Source organism: Microtus oregoni, unplaced genomic scaffold, assembly GCF_018167655.1.
Source record: "Microtus oregoni isolate MIOR12 unplaced genomic scaffold, Mior012 000041F_ref0000270, whole genome shotgun sequence".
NCBI classification, from domain to species: Eukaryota; Metazoa; Chordata; class Mammalia; order Rodentia; family Cricetidae; genus Microtus; species Microtus oregoni.
The window spans coordinates 17,534,887-17,547,026 of NW_024543208.1; the positions used below are offsets into that span (position 1 = coordinate 17,534,887).

General features: G+C 43.9%; 1 protein-coding gene and 1 long non-coding RNA gene across 4 annotated transcripts in view; one reads left to right on the forward strand and one right to left on the reverse strand.

Moving 5' to 3' along the window:
* The window catches only part of Kiaa1958 (KIAA1958 ortholog), a 171,827-nt gene extending 169,583 nt beyond the window's left edge, over positions 1-2,244 (reverse strand). For all 3 annotated transcript variants that reach the window (XM_041632474.1, XM_041632475.1, XM_041632473.1), the window contains exon 1: positions 1,989-2,244. The gene's annotated coding sequence lies outside the window, so the exon portion shown is untranslated. The remainder of the gene's footprint in view (positions 1-1,988) is intronic.
* A 90-nt stretch (positions 2,245-2,334) lies between these two features.
* LOC121433856 overlaps positions 2,335-12,140 on the forward strand; it is a 43,638-nt gene continuing 33,832 nt past the window's right edge. The window contains exon 1 of the long non-coding RNA XR_005972369.1: positions 2,335-2,510. This is a non-coding gene — a long non-coding RNA (uncharacterized LOC121433856). The remainder of the gene's footprint in view (positions 2,511-12,140) is intronic.

The following is a 12,140-nucleotide window of genomic DNA, read 5'->3' on the forward strand; positions in this document are numbered from 1 at the left end:
GAGGTGCTGACCCAAGAAAACCCGGCAGGCACAACTATTGCTTTGCCAAAGCACTACCAACACAGAAACACTGTTGCTGTTTCCCGTTTACAGAGAGATGCTCTGTTAAGTCTTATCACCACCGCTGACAATCCAACAAACACACACACAAGCAAATCAGTGTGTTAGCTGTCTTTTTTAGCATTTCAGCCAATGACAAAAAGCTGCAACTCTGATGGTGTTCTAGAACTCCCTGTTGGAGATAACACCAGCCCTAATTACAGACTCCTTAAGCTGTTCTTAAAGGAAAGAGGAGAGATTTCGGTCAGAGTGGACTAGAAGCAACACACTAAGTTCTGTGCCTTTGTGTAGGTTAAATTCATTTACCTGATCTAGACAGACAATAACAGCAAGACATAATAAAACCTGAACAACTCTGGTAGATAAAGCTGCTTCTAGACATTAAGTGTGTACAAATGTATAAAAATTCAGTATGCAACATCATCAATATAATGTAACTGGGTCAAGAATCTAGGGTAAATTTTTCTCCCACAAAAATCACTATTTTAAGCATATTAAACTCTTTCTATGATTAAAAAAAAGTACTTGAATAAAAGTGCATTGAATTGTATTTTTTCTTGAATTTTTAACAACTTAATGGAAATTTAAGTAGTTTCTCCACCATGATATTTTCTTCAAATTTAGTATTTTTTTAAGGAGGCTCCCACTTTCTCCAAATGGCTCTACCTAGCATTGTTTAGTACTCCTCAAAACTATTAAAAACAAAACAAACAAAAACAAACAAAAATACCTCTTAGGTAACAGACTTACGTGTCAATACAACACATTAGACAATAAATAATTTTCTAAAAGTGAGAAATAAATTAACATAAGGACATAACCCCATATCTACATAGAAAACAGTCTGGGAAACAAATTTTATGAATGTTTACCAAACTACATTTATTATTTGACTATGAAGACACAGCAACTCTTCACGAAGTTAGCAAGCTAGTCAAACAAGAAAAATTAGAACTACGACTTTACACCTTTCAAAACACTATACCCAGCATATCCAACAACCTAATCCCGGGTTTGTATGTATGTAATACATGAACGCATCATGTAGAATGTAAAGTGGGAAAATCACTTCTAACATCCTAACATCACGTTTTCATCAGCTGTGAAAAGTCTCCAATCTTAAAACGGAAAACAAAGGTTTTAGCTGTGTGGAAAGAATTATCACTGTGTTTTACTCTCCAATGCAAGGCCTACTGCAAAAGTCACTAGCTACCTGACACTCCAGTAAACTATTCTATCGGTGCTAATCCTAACGAATATGAGAAAAAACAAACTTTACTCCAAAACTTCAAAATGAAAATAAATACAAGTGTAAAAAAATCAGTCATGTTCAATTTCCTCAATTTAAATCACTATCTGTCCTTTACATACTAAAATTAATGATAGCTATAAGAAAACCACATTTTTTTTGTTTGTTTTGATCTGGTCAACCCAACCTCCTTTCCCAGGACGAGCTTTCTTGATCTATTTGATAACAAACACACAACACTGTGCGCAGCCTCAGATTGGGGGGAACCTTTGGGAGAAAGCCCTCTTCCGTTAGAAACAATAAATAAGGGAGCGAAGGGCCACTCGTTCCTTCATACACCCCACAAGCACCTCCCGGTGCCTCCCGACAACCACGCTAGCCGGGCAGAGCCCCGAAGCGCCTCAGACTCGGCAACTAGCAGGGCAAACCATCCCTCCTCCTTCCCGCCCTCCCGCCCGGCTGGAGGACACTGTGCAGGGACCGTCCCCTCTGAGGCGCTGCGGGCCGCGAACCGGCGCGCCCCGGTTCTGCGCCTGCAAACTCCTCCGCCCCTAGCGCCCTCCCACCTCGCTGGCCCCAGCAGACAAAAGAAGGGCTCTGCGGGTCACGGCGCGGCCGCACACACACAAAGAGGCCCCGCGCACGCTTGCTCCCCAGCCCCGCGCGGGCTCTCACCCACCGGCAGGTGTCTGTGCGTCTGTCCATAGGAACGCGGGCGATGGGGCCTGCGGGAGCCGGGCGGCCCGGGCGGGACGGAGCGGGACGGCGGAGCGGAGGACGACGACACCACGACCGGAGGCCCGGGTGCCGGAGCCGGTGCGGCTGGAAGGGCACCCCGTGGGCTGCGCGGCGGGTGACGGCGGTGGTGCGGCGGGGGGCGCGGGCGCCAGCCTGGCTCGGCCACCGGCTCGCACCGCTCCGTGCGCCCCGGGCTCCGCGCGCCCGGCTTGGAGCGCGGGGGCGGGGCCGCGGCCGCGCGGGGAGGGACGGGGGGGGGGGGCGGGGCGGGGGCTCGGACCCCGACTTCAGCCGGCACCGGAAGCGCTCGGCGGGCGCTGGGACCTACAGGAAGTGTGTGGCGACGCCCGCGGAAGGCGCTCGACCTGCGGCGCTCGCTGCCCCAAGGGGGCGAAGGCCAACCTCCTGTCACGGACACGCGCAGCCTTGAGCCCGCCGAACTCGGTCCCTTCCGCTCGGACAGGTACGGAACCCGCGGTCTCTGCCACTTTCCATGCGGGTCGGTTGTCCGCGTCTCCCCAGCCGCAGTAAGCAAAGTCTGCTGTCTTTCAGAGGTGTGCCAGGTGGCCTGCGACCCACAATATACTCACCCCTTAGTGTCCTAACGCACCATCGCGACACACACACACTCCTGTAAACCCGACTTCTTAAGGGAAAAAAGGATGTTGCACGGTTTTAAAGATTCTACAATACTAAATAATTTAATTTCGTGATTATGAAGAGTTAAAATTGCAGAGGAGAGCTAAATTACCTTGGGCTTTTTACGTTCTTTGGAAGCCATTTATTGCCAACAAGTATCAAACATAATGCCCTCATGCTTAACGAAAACCTTTAAAATGTATTCATAGTGGTGCAGATGACTCTGGTTAAGAGCACTCTCCAGAACACCCAGGCTTAGTTCCCAGCACCCGCACAGTGGTTCACTACAGTCTGGAACTCCAGTTCCAGGAGCTCAGTTGACTTCTCTAGCCCCTGCAGAGAAATGACACAAATGGTGCACAGACATATGTGCAGGCAAAATGACCATAAATAATAATGATAAAATATAAAATGTATTGTTAGCTGACTACTAGCTTCCTTTAAATCTCATCAGCATCTGAAACCTGTAAGTTTGACCCACTTTGCTGAAATTCACCTACCTGTAGTCTGTGCCATTTGGTAAATGCCTTGATTTTGTGACTTTCTTTGTTCTGTAAGTAGTAGTTAAAAAAAAAAAACTCATGTGATTTTCAACAGTGAAGCATGTCTTTTTAGACTATTTGAGTCCATGTGGCTGGGCCATTATCACTCATAATTGGCTCAAGAACAGACTATCTCTCTGAGCTAAGAACTGTATTTTTTGCACTTACACACTCATCCCTCCTAAGGAATAGGGCTGTTAGTAACACCTAAAACTCTGTGACTGGTGATATTATACACAGGGGTCAGGAGATAACATCTATAACATGTCACTACTGAGGCAAAAAACTTTCATAGCACTTATCAGATGCTCAGGTTTGTGCCAAGCTCATAATGGGTTGTTAATTCATTTAGTCCCAGGAACGTTAAAGCTGGTGCTACTAACTTTATGGGTGTTTTGCCTGCATGTATGTTTCTGTACCACGTGTATACCTGACGTCCTTGGAGACCAGTAGAAGATGTCAAGTGCCCTGGGACAAGAGTCACAGATGTTGATGAGCTTCCACGTGGGTGTTAAGAACAATTGCAGTGGGTTTTTGATCCTACTGCACGTACTGGCTTTGTGGGAGCCTAGGCAGTTTGAATGCTCACCTTACGAGACCTGGATAGAGGTGGGCAGTCCTTGGGCTTCCCACAGGTCAGGGAACCCTGATTGCTCTTCGAGCAGATGAGGGGGGGGGGACTTGATCGGGGGAGGGAAATGGGAAGCGGTTGTGGGGACGAGGCAGAAATCCTTAATAAATAAATAAATTTAAAAAATAAAAAATAAAAAAAAAAGAATCAAACGCAGGTCTTCTGAAGAGCAGCTAGGGATTCAAACCACTGAACCATCTCTCGTGCCCTGCATTTTCAAGTACATACTGAGAAGTGATATTGCAGTTCTATAGTTTTAGTTTTTAGAAATGGAAGCTCAGAGAAACTAAGAAATCTTAGGTTCATAGTGAAAGACCCCCAGGGTGGGCTGCCTTTCAGTCTGGGGAGACCCTCCCAAGGAACAGTGAGGCCACGTGTGCGGATGCAATCAGCAAGAGGTTTATTTCAGATACACAAGTACCTGGGGCGTCTTAGTCGCTCGGAGGACTTAGCGCACCTTCAGGTTGGGGCAGTGGATTTTTATAGGGTAGGGAAGCAGAAGCGCAGGTACAGAAGCGAGACGCATAGTTACGGGGTTCTGATTGGGCAATTCAAATAAGGCTCAGGTTCAAACTGAGTACAGTTCTGTGGTTTCCAAGAAATCAGATATGTATGCTGACTTGGCCTATCTAGGGTACAACTCTTCTTCTGGACCCCAAGTTCCCTGCTGGCAGTCCAGATGGTCGACCATAGATATCTTGTCTGGCTCAACGCCCCTGCCCCTAAGTTGACCTACGCCCTTATCTCTAAATTGAACTCCCTGTCCTAGCTTTCAGTTATATTGCTCAAAAAATTCAAACCTTGTAAAATAGCGTTATTGCTGCTGCTAACTTAATGCTGCTAAGTAGGGGTCTTTCACATAGTTCCTTGTTGGAGCTCAGATTCATTCAAAGCAGTCTAGCTCCAGAGGCCATGTTCTTAACTCCTGTTTCTTCACTAAGCAGTTTCCAAAAACACTTATAATGCTAGTAAGTCCTATTTAGAACATACCATTATCATTCTTAGGTACTACTCACTTCTTGGTCTCACAACTATGATAGGAAATCTCAGTCACTCCTACCTCTGAGGTATATGAGAGAAGAGAATATGACAGATTATAAACAAAGGAACCAGGGTCACCCCAGACCTGTCAGATAACTTACATTGCTACACCAGTCAGTTCTCTCCTACGTGGCTACTTTCACCAGACCCTTACAATCTGCAGCTGTTTAAGGCTGATAATTCTCTTAAGTATTTCATGTGTATTTTGCCTGCATGTATTGCCAGGGATCAGCTCCAGCAGAGATCAAGACTGGAAAAGGGTGGATGTCGCAGGTAATATAAAGAAGTTGCACCAGACAGCAATTTAAATCTTTTTCTAAGTCTCTAGGAATATCTTGTTTTCACTGTGCTTGGGAGGCAATCTACAAGAGAGAATATATGTATATCTCTTTCCAAGACAACAGAGTTTATTTTCATATCTTACAACAATGATTACACCAATCTATATTTGCATTTCAAAAATATCTAATACGTGACTTTTTCCAACATGAATAAAAACATCCTAGAAAAGTCATAATCATAAAACTCAATGATCACAGATCTAGGAGCAAGTAAACAAAGTTTAACTAAGCAGAGGAGGAGGGGCGTTTAATATTTTCTCATGGCCAGACAATTTAAAATCTTAAAGGTTAATTCTTAATTTGTAATAAGCAAAGCAAAAATTCTTATCAAGTTATACCATAATCTATTTTAATTGATATTGGATATCATTCTGTACAAGTGTTGCTCTTATTTATCGGTTAATGAATAAAGCTGTTTTGACCTGTGGCAGGGCAGAATGTAGCCAGGCTGGAGGAGATATAAAGATGAAATATACAGAGTCTGAATTATGTATATTATTGTGTTTTCTTTGAAGTTTTTGACAGCAGATAGGTATTTGATTCCGGGTGCTGCTATGCTAAGCCAACATACATATTTTAAAGATATCTTTACTTAAACTTTGAGCCCAAGGATATGTTACTTTGGAAAAGATGTTCTGGTTTTGTTTCTGCAGAGAATTGGAACTTGTGGATTCCTTCCAGGCTAATGTGATTTGATGGAACAAGACTCCCCCCTGCCCTGCCCCGGAGGTCTCTGTGAACCTTAACAACAAATAACAGGAAGCAGCATGGAGAAAACTACACCCAAATTCCCATAATGATTATCTATAAATGTTTGTTTTCATTTAAAGGATAATATGATATAGAGACGAATACTTGGCATTGGTATGGATCTTGCTATATTGATACAGTTTTAAGGTCAATTTTGCTATACTATGTATGTGGTTTTTTGCTCTTGTTTAAGTTATTGTGTTTGTGGAACTCATTTAAAACTATAATGTATAATTAAGAAATATAGATTAATAGATGGTCATCTTTAATAACCAAACTTTTAATTATGTTAGATAAGTTTTCTAAATATATAGAGATATATTTCAGTTAGATAGATAATCTTCAAAAATTCAAAGAACTATAAAATATGGCATTTAAAATGTTTTAAAAACTTAGACTTTTCTTGACAGTGAGACATGTCTGCTTTCCCAGTCTCTGGAAATTAGAGAATCCTGTTCAGCCATTTCATCAATATTGATAATTTCAAATGTGTAGGCTTTATATTACGTTTTTCAATAAGTTTATTCATCTTATTTCCCTTCCCAAACTGTCTCAGACCATCAATACTTTGAGGACAAAGGGGAACAAGTCAATGAATCCAAAGACCGCTATACAAATGATTTCATTTTTAAGTACTAAAACTAAAGGAGGAAGTGGGGCTGTGTCTGCTCAACCAGAAACTGCAATCACACTGTCTATTTAGCTAAGTTGTGAGAACTAGAGCTTTCTCATGCAGTCTCCTTAGCCAAACAACAATCATACCATTTATTTAGCTAAGTCATGAGAACTGGTGAAAGATTTCTGGAGTTGGGAGACTCACATTCAAGTCTCGGGATAACACGACGCCCCAGGAACTCACAAGAGACCATCCTTGCTGCAATCACACAAGGTTTATTGACAGGACAGGAACCAGTGCACTGGGGTCAAAACTCATTTCCCACACAGGGGTAGACAGTTCGACCCTGAGTAGCTGGGAGAAGGGGTATTTAAGGGAAGAAACCACAACCCAGTAATCCAAAGGGGGTAGGGAGGGCATCATTGGAAAATTCTGAAAATACCAGTGATCATTGAAAAATTCCGAAAATACCAGTGATAATCACAAGGGGGTAACTCCCTGTTTCTCAAGATTATAATCTAACTTTATCTTCAGCTAGTTCCTAAAACAGAGTCACTGAACTGGCTAACCTAGATTTTTGGCTCTTTTCTTCCAGCTAGATGGATTTATCCAGGTCTTTCATCTCCCCACTTCTTCTAGTACCTAGTTCTAATCATAGAACTAGATTTCAGGATCTTCTTGACCTTGTAAAGCGCAATATTGGTGGCATAACATCAAAATCTGAACAGCACTTATTCTTTCCCTAATGAAGGTAATTAGTTTTAATTCATTAAAGTACTGAGGGGCCTGTATTAGGGCAGCGGTACTGTCCCAACACCGGCAGCTATCCCGACACCCAGGATTACCGCTTGTGTCAGAGAAATAGGTTCTTGTCGAAAGTGAGTTGGGTGCTTGTCAAACTCATCTTCAAGTGTGTTAGCCGGATGATGAAAGACCCTAGTTACCAGTTGTACAAGCACACAGTAGTCTTTGGTGTCATTAAAAACGCAAGGTATCAGGCCTGTATTACAGGCCGACCATTTATCTAAACCGGGAACCAAGTACCTGGTGTCAGGAGTCTTAGGGCTCTTAAGAGTCTCATTACATAACCTCGGTAAGAGTCAGCCTATGATTAGTCCCCCAAACACAAGCCTCCTGACTGGTAGTGTTGTCAAAAGCCCCAGATACTGTAATTTGGGTATTTCAGGAGCTTGCTTCACATGGGAGGTGTGGATCCAGGCAGAGATACATACTTTTCTTTCAGTTGTTCCCAGATCTGGCATCTCACCACTTCAAGGTCCTTTGGGTGGGCAAGTAAAGGTCTAGAAAGAATAGAATCAGGATTATACACTCTACCCGACTCAGTGAGCAGTGGCGGTCCCCCACATAAGATCTCATAGAGGTGAGTTTAAATCGCCCTGGGGTGTTCTGAACCCGGAACAGGGCAAAGGGAAGGAGGGCTGTCCAATCATTCCCGCAGGTCTCTAGGGCCAATTTTTTCAGGGTCTCTTTTAGGGTTCTGTTTATGCTTTCTACCTGACCTGAGCTCTGGGGTCGGTAAGCACAATGTAATTTCCAGTTGATCCCCAGTTGGGTGGCCAGTCCCTGACTTACCTGGGCAACAAAGGCAGGACCATTATCAGACCTGAGTACCTTGGGTATCCTAAACCTTGGGAAGATTTTTTTATGATCTTCTTAGCCACCACATTGGCCGTCTCTGTCCTGGTAGGAAAAGCTTCTACCCAGCCTGAAAAAGTATTTATAAAATCTAATAAGTACTTGTTACCATATCTGGCTGGCTTAATTTCTGTAAGATCTACCTCCCAGTAGGCCCCAGACCAGTCACCCCTGAGCCTCTTCCCAGGAGTATATATGAAGTGTCCTGCATTAGTCATAGCACAGGCCTTGCAGCTTTTGACTACTTCTGCCAAGTCAGAGAGTCCCATAATATAATAGTTGGAGGACCTAACCATATCTTTTAGTTTCTTGGCCCTCAAATGGGTCAGGTAATGTAAATTGGTAACATACTTATGCCCTTCTTTTTGTGGGAGGACTAGTTTTCCTCCTTCTGTCTCTACTGCCCCATATGGGGTTTTCTTTACCAGTCCTAATTTGATAGTCCTTGGGGGTGTATCTAAAGTTGATTTCACTGATATCATAATAATCTTTAGGCTCTTTTGACTGCCAGGATCATTGCTCCCTGGGTCGTCTGTTTAGCAGCTAGGTCTGCCATCTGATTTCCTTTAGCCACAGCATCTCGAGCTTTTTGGTGTCCTGGACAATGTATGATGGCTACCTTCTTTGGCAAATGTATGGCCTTGAGGAGGCTTAAATTTTTTTCTTTATTTTTTTATGTCTTTTCCTGCAGATGTTAATAGTCTTTTTTGTCTGTATATTGCCCTGTGTATATGGGCAGTGGCAAAAGCATACCTGCTGTCAGTGTAGATGTTGGTAGACTTTCCCTCTGCCATCGGTACAGCTTGTATCAAAGCCACGAGTTTGGCTTTCTGGGCCGACTTCCTTCAGGGAAGCTACTGGCCCAGATTACTTGCTTCCCGTCCACCACTGCTGCCCCTGCTTTCTGCTTACCTTCAACCATGAAATTGCCGCCATCTGTATACCAGCTCAGACTCCCAGGCCAAGGCTGTTTCTTCAGATCATTTTGGGTACCAGCTTCTTCTGCCAAAATGTCAGCACAGTGGTGGGTAGGTGAGGTGTCATCAGTCTCGGGCAGTAGGGTAGCGGGATTGAGGACAGTAGGGGGAGCGAAGGTCACTGGTTCAGTCATCAAAAGGCTTTGATCCCCTCCGGGCTGGTTCAAGTAAACCTGATCTGGGCCTTCAACTTTGTTAATAAGTCTCTTTCTAATAAAGGCATAGGACACTCAGGATAACGAGGAAGGAATGAGTCACTTGTCCTCTCCTCAAATCTGCAATTTGTAAGGTGGTCCATGGATATTGTTTCTGTCCAGTTGCTCCAATTACTACAATCATTGTATTCTTTAGCTTCCCCAATGGTTGTTTCAGCATAGAGTGCTCAGCCCTTGTGTCCACTAGAAAATCCATAGGGGTCCTCTCCACAGTCAGGGTTGTCCTAGGTGCGGGGGAGGGGGTCTGAGCCCCATCCCCTCTAATCATCTTCTTCTAGGGCCAGTACCTTAGAGGCCCTTCCTTTCTTCTTTGGGCATTCTCTAGCTAAATGTTCTTTTTCTTTGCAATAAGCACATTGGTCTTTTTCCAAGGGGTGCCTCTGTCCCTCTTCACTCATCTTTGGTCTTCTGTTGCCCAGATTCTATCTGTCTAGGTCCTGTCTTCCCTTTTTTTCCCTACCACTGTGGCCAAAATTTTATCAAATTCCTCTCTTGTCTACAATCCCTCCAGTCCTCTCTTTCTTCTGCCCCCCCCCGTTCTCTTCCTCAGTCTCTCGTTTATAACACTTTCTCTGCCTCCTTAACCAAATCCTGCAACCCTTCTAACCGCTGTAACTTTTAATATCTGATGCTGACTGTCCTATGAAGGCCATAGCTACCACTGCCTGCTGACCCTCAGAGGTTTGGTCAAAGGGAGTATAACGCCTGTAAGCCTTCTTTAAATGATCAAGAAACAGATGGTGGTTCAACCTGCCATGAGAGCCTGTGGGGATAGACTGTCAGCCGCTCCCCACCTGCTTTAAGTTTGACCTTGAAAACATACACAGGGAAATAGATAAGGCCCATTTTTGTTTACACATTTTTTTTACCAAAATCTTTCTTGCTTTTTAGACAACATACCAAACATTTCTCTTACTTTTTAGACAACATACCAAAAATCTCTCTTGCTTTTTAGACAACACACCAAAAATCTCTCTTGCTTTTTAGATAACATAAAAACTCTTACCAACGTCTTTTTTTTGTGGTTTTTCTCAGTGGGGATGTATGGCTACATTTTAAATAAGAACAGCACATAAAATCCTGTACCAGTTTGAAACATTTGAGACCAACAATAAGTTTTCTTAACAGTAACCAATAATAATTTGTAACCAGCCCCTATAAATGATGTCAGATACTTATAACCCATAGGATCTGAAAGAGTTCTTCACCTGCGGAGCCAAGCCTTGGTTATCTTTGACAAGAGGTTTGAGGCATGCGGCTCCCAGGGAACTCATCCATCAGCACAGCAGGGTGGTATGCAGCACTGGGGAAAAAAGATTGTTAACCTCTTTAGGCCATAGCGATTACCCTCAGATTTTTTTGTTTAGTGTTTGAAATCCTATTGGGGTACATCTACCTTCTACAACTGTGTCTGGCAGCCTCAATACCTTATAACAGCAAGGCTGAATAGCCCACCCATCCATACAAGCATGCTGCCCCACAGCCATGTGCTTGGGGCTGAGGCTGACTCTTTTTTTATTATATATAACCCTATGCTTATGGCCTTATCTCTAAAGTCTTGTGAATGGTCACAATATCAAAGTCAAAGAAGTCATGATTTGAGTATATCAGCGTCAGTCTAAGTCAGGACAAAAGCACAGCACACATTACACAGACAATGGCGCCAAACAAACCAAAGACACAGCTTCAAGCTGCTTCATGGGTGTGACCTACCCCGCTGTTGAAATGAGACCATTATCCATTCATGTCTCTACAGAGAACTGACCACACCACTCACGTGTCATTCCATAGAACTGAGAAATGCCACCCGCATATCTCACCAGAGAACTGAACATGCTACCTGTGCGTAAGACGAAACAGAGATCGAAGATACACAGACAAAGGCTAACAAAACTTAGAAAGACAAAACCACTGTTCCAGAGTCAACCTCACAGTCTGTCCCAATCATCAAAGTCACAAGTAAGACAAAAGACTGAAGACACACAAACAAATGTCTGTCTCCCCCAAGACAAACAAAAACCATTTCAAAAATACAGATGGCCGAGAGGGCTTATAGTTCCTCCAATTCAGGAGAACTTCCATATCCTCACCAGCACCCAGATGGGAATCTCCCAGGTGAGGTCCCTTCTCACCTCCTGGGACTTCTCCCAGGGTGGCAGTAGGTGATTTCCTAGCAAGTCTGCTGATCACTCTCTCCGTCTCCTCCCGAGACGTGAGCAACTGCCAAACTGAAACCGAAAATACAGAACCTGAATTAGGCTGGCACAGAAACACAAAGATGCAGTCACGACTGTAAAGACAAAAGTACAGAACCTGAACCTGAATTCAGCTGGCACAAAGACACAAACATGACTATAAACTTGAAAGTACAGAACCTGAACCTGAATTCAGCTGGCACGGAAACACAAAGACACAGACACATAATGTCTCACCTCCAAATGGAGATAAGGGTAATTGCCAATCCCGGACGAGCCCCCAAATGAAAGACTTCTGGAGTGGGGAGACTCTCACTCAAGTCTCGGGATAACATGACACCCCAGGAACTCACAAGAGACCATCCTTGCTGCAATCACACAAGGTTTATTGACAGGACAGGAACCAGTGCACTGGGGTCAAAACTCATTTCCCACACAGGGGTAGACAGTTCGACCTCGAGTAGCTGGGAGAAGGGGTATTTAAGGGAAG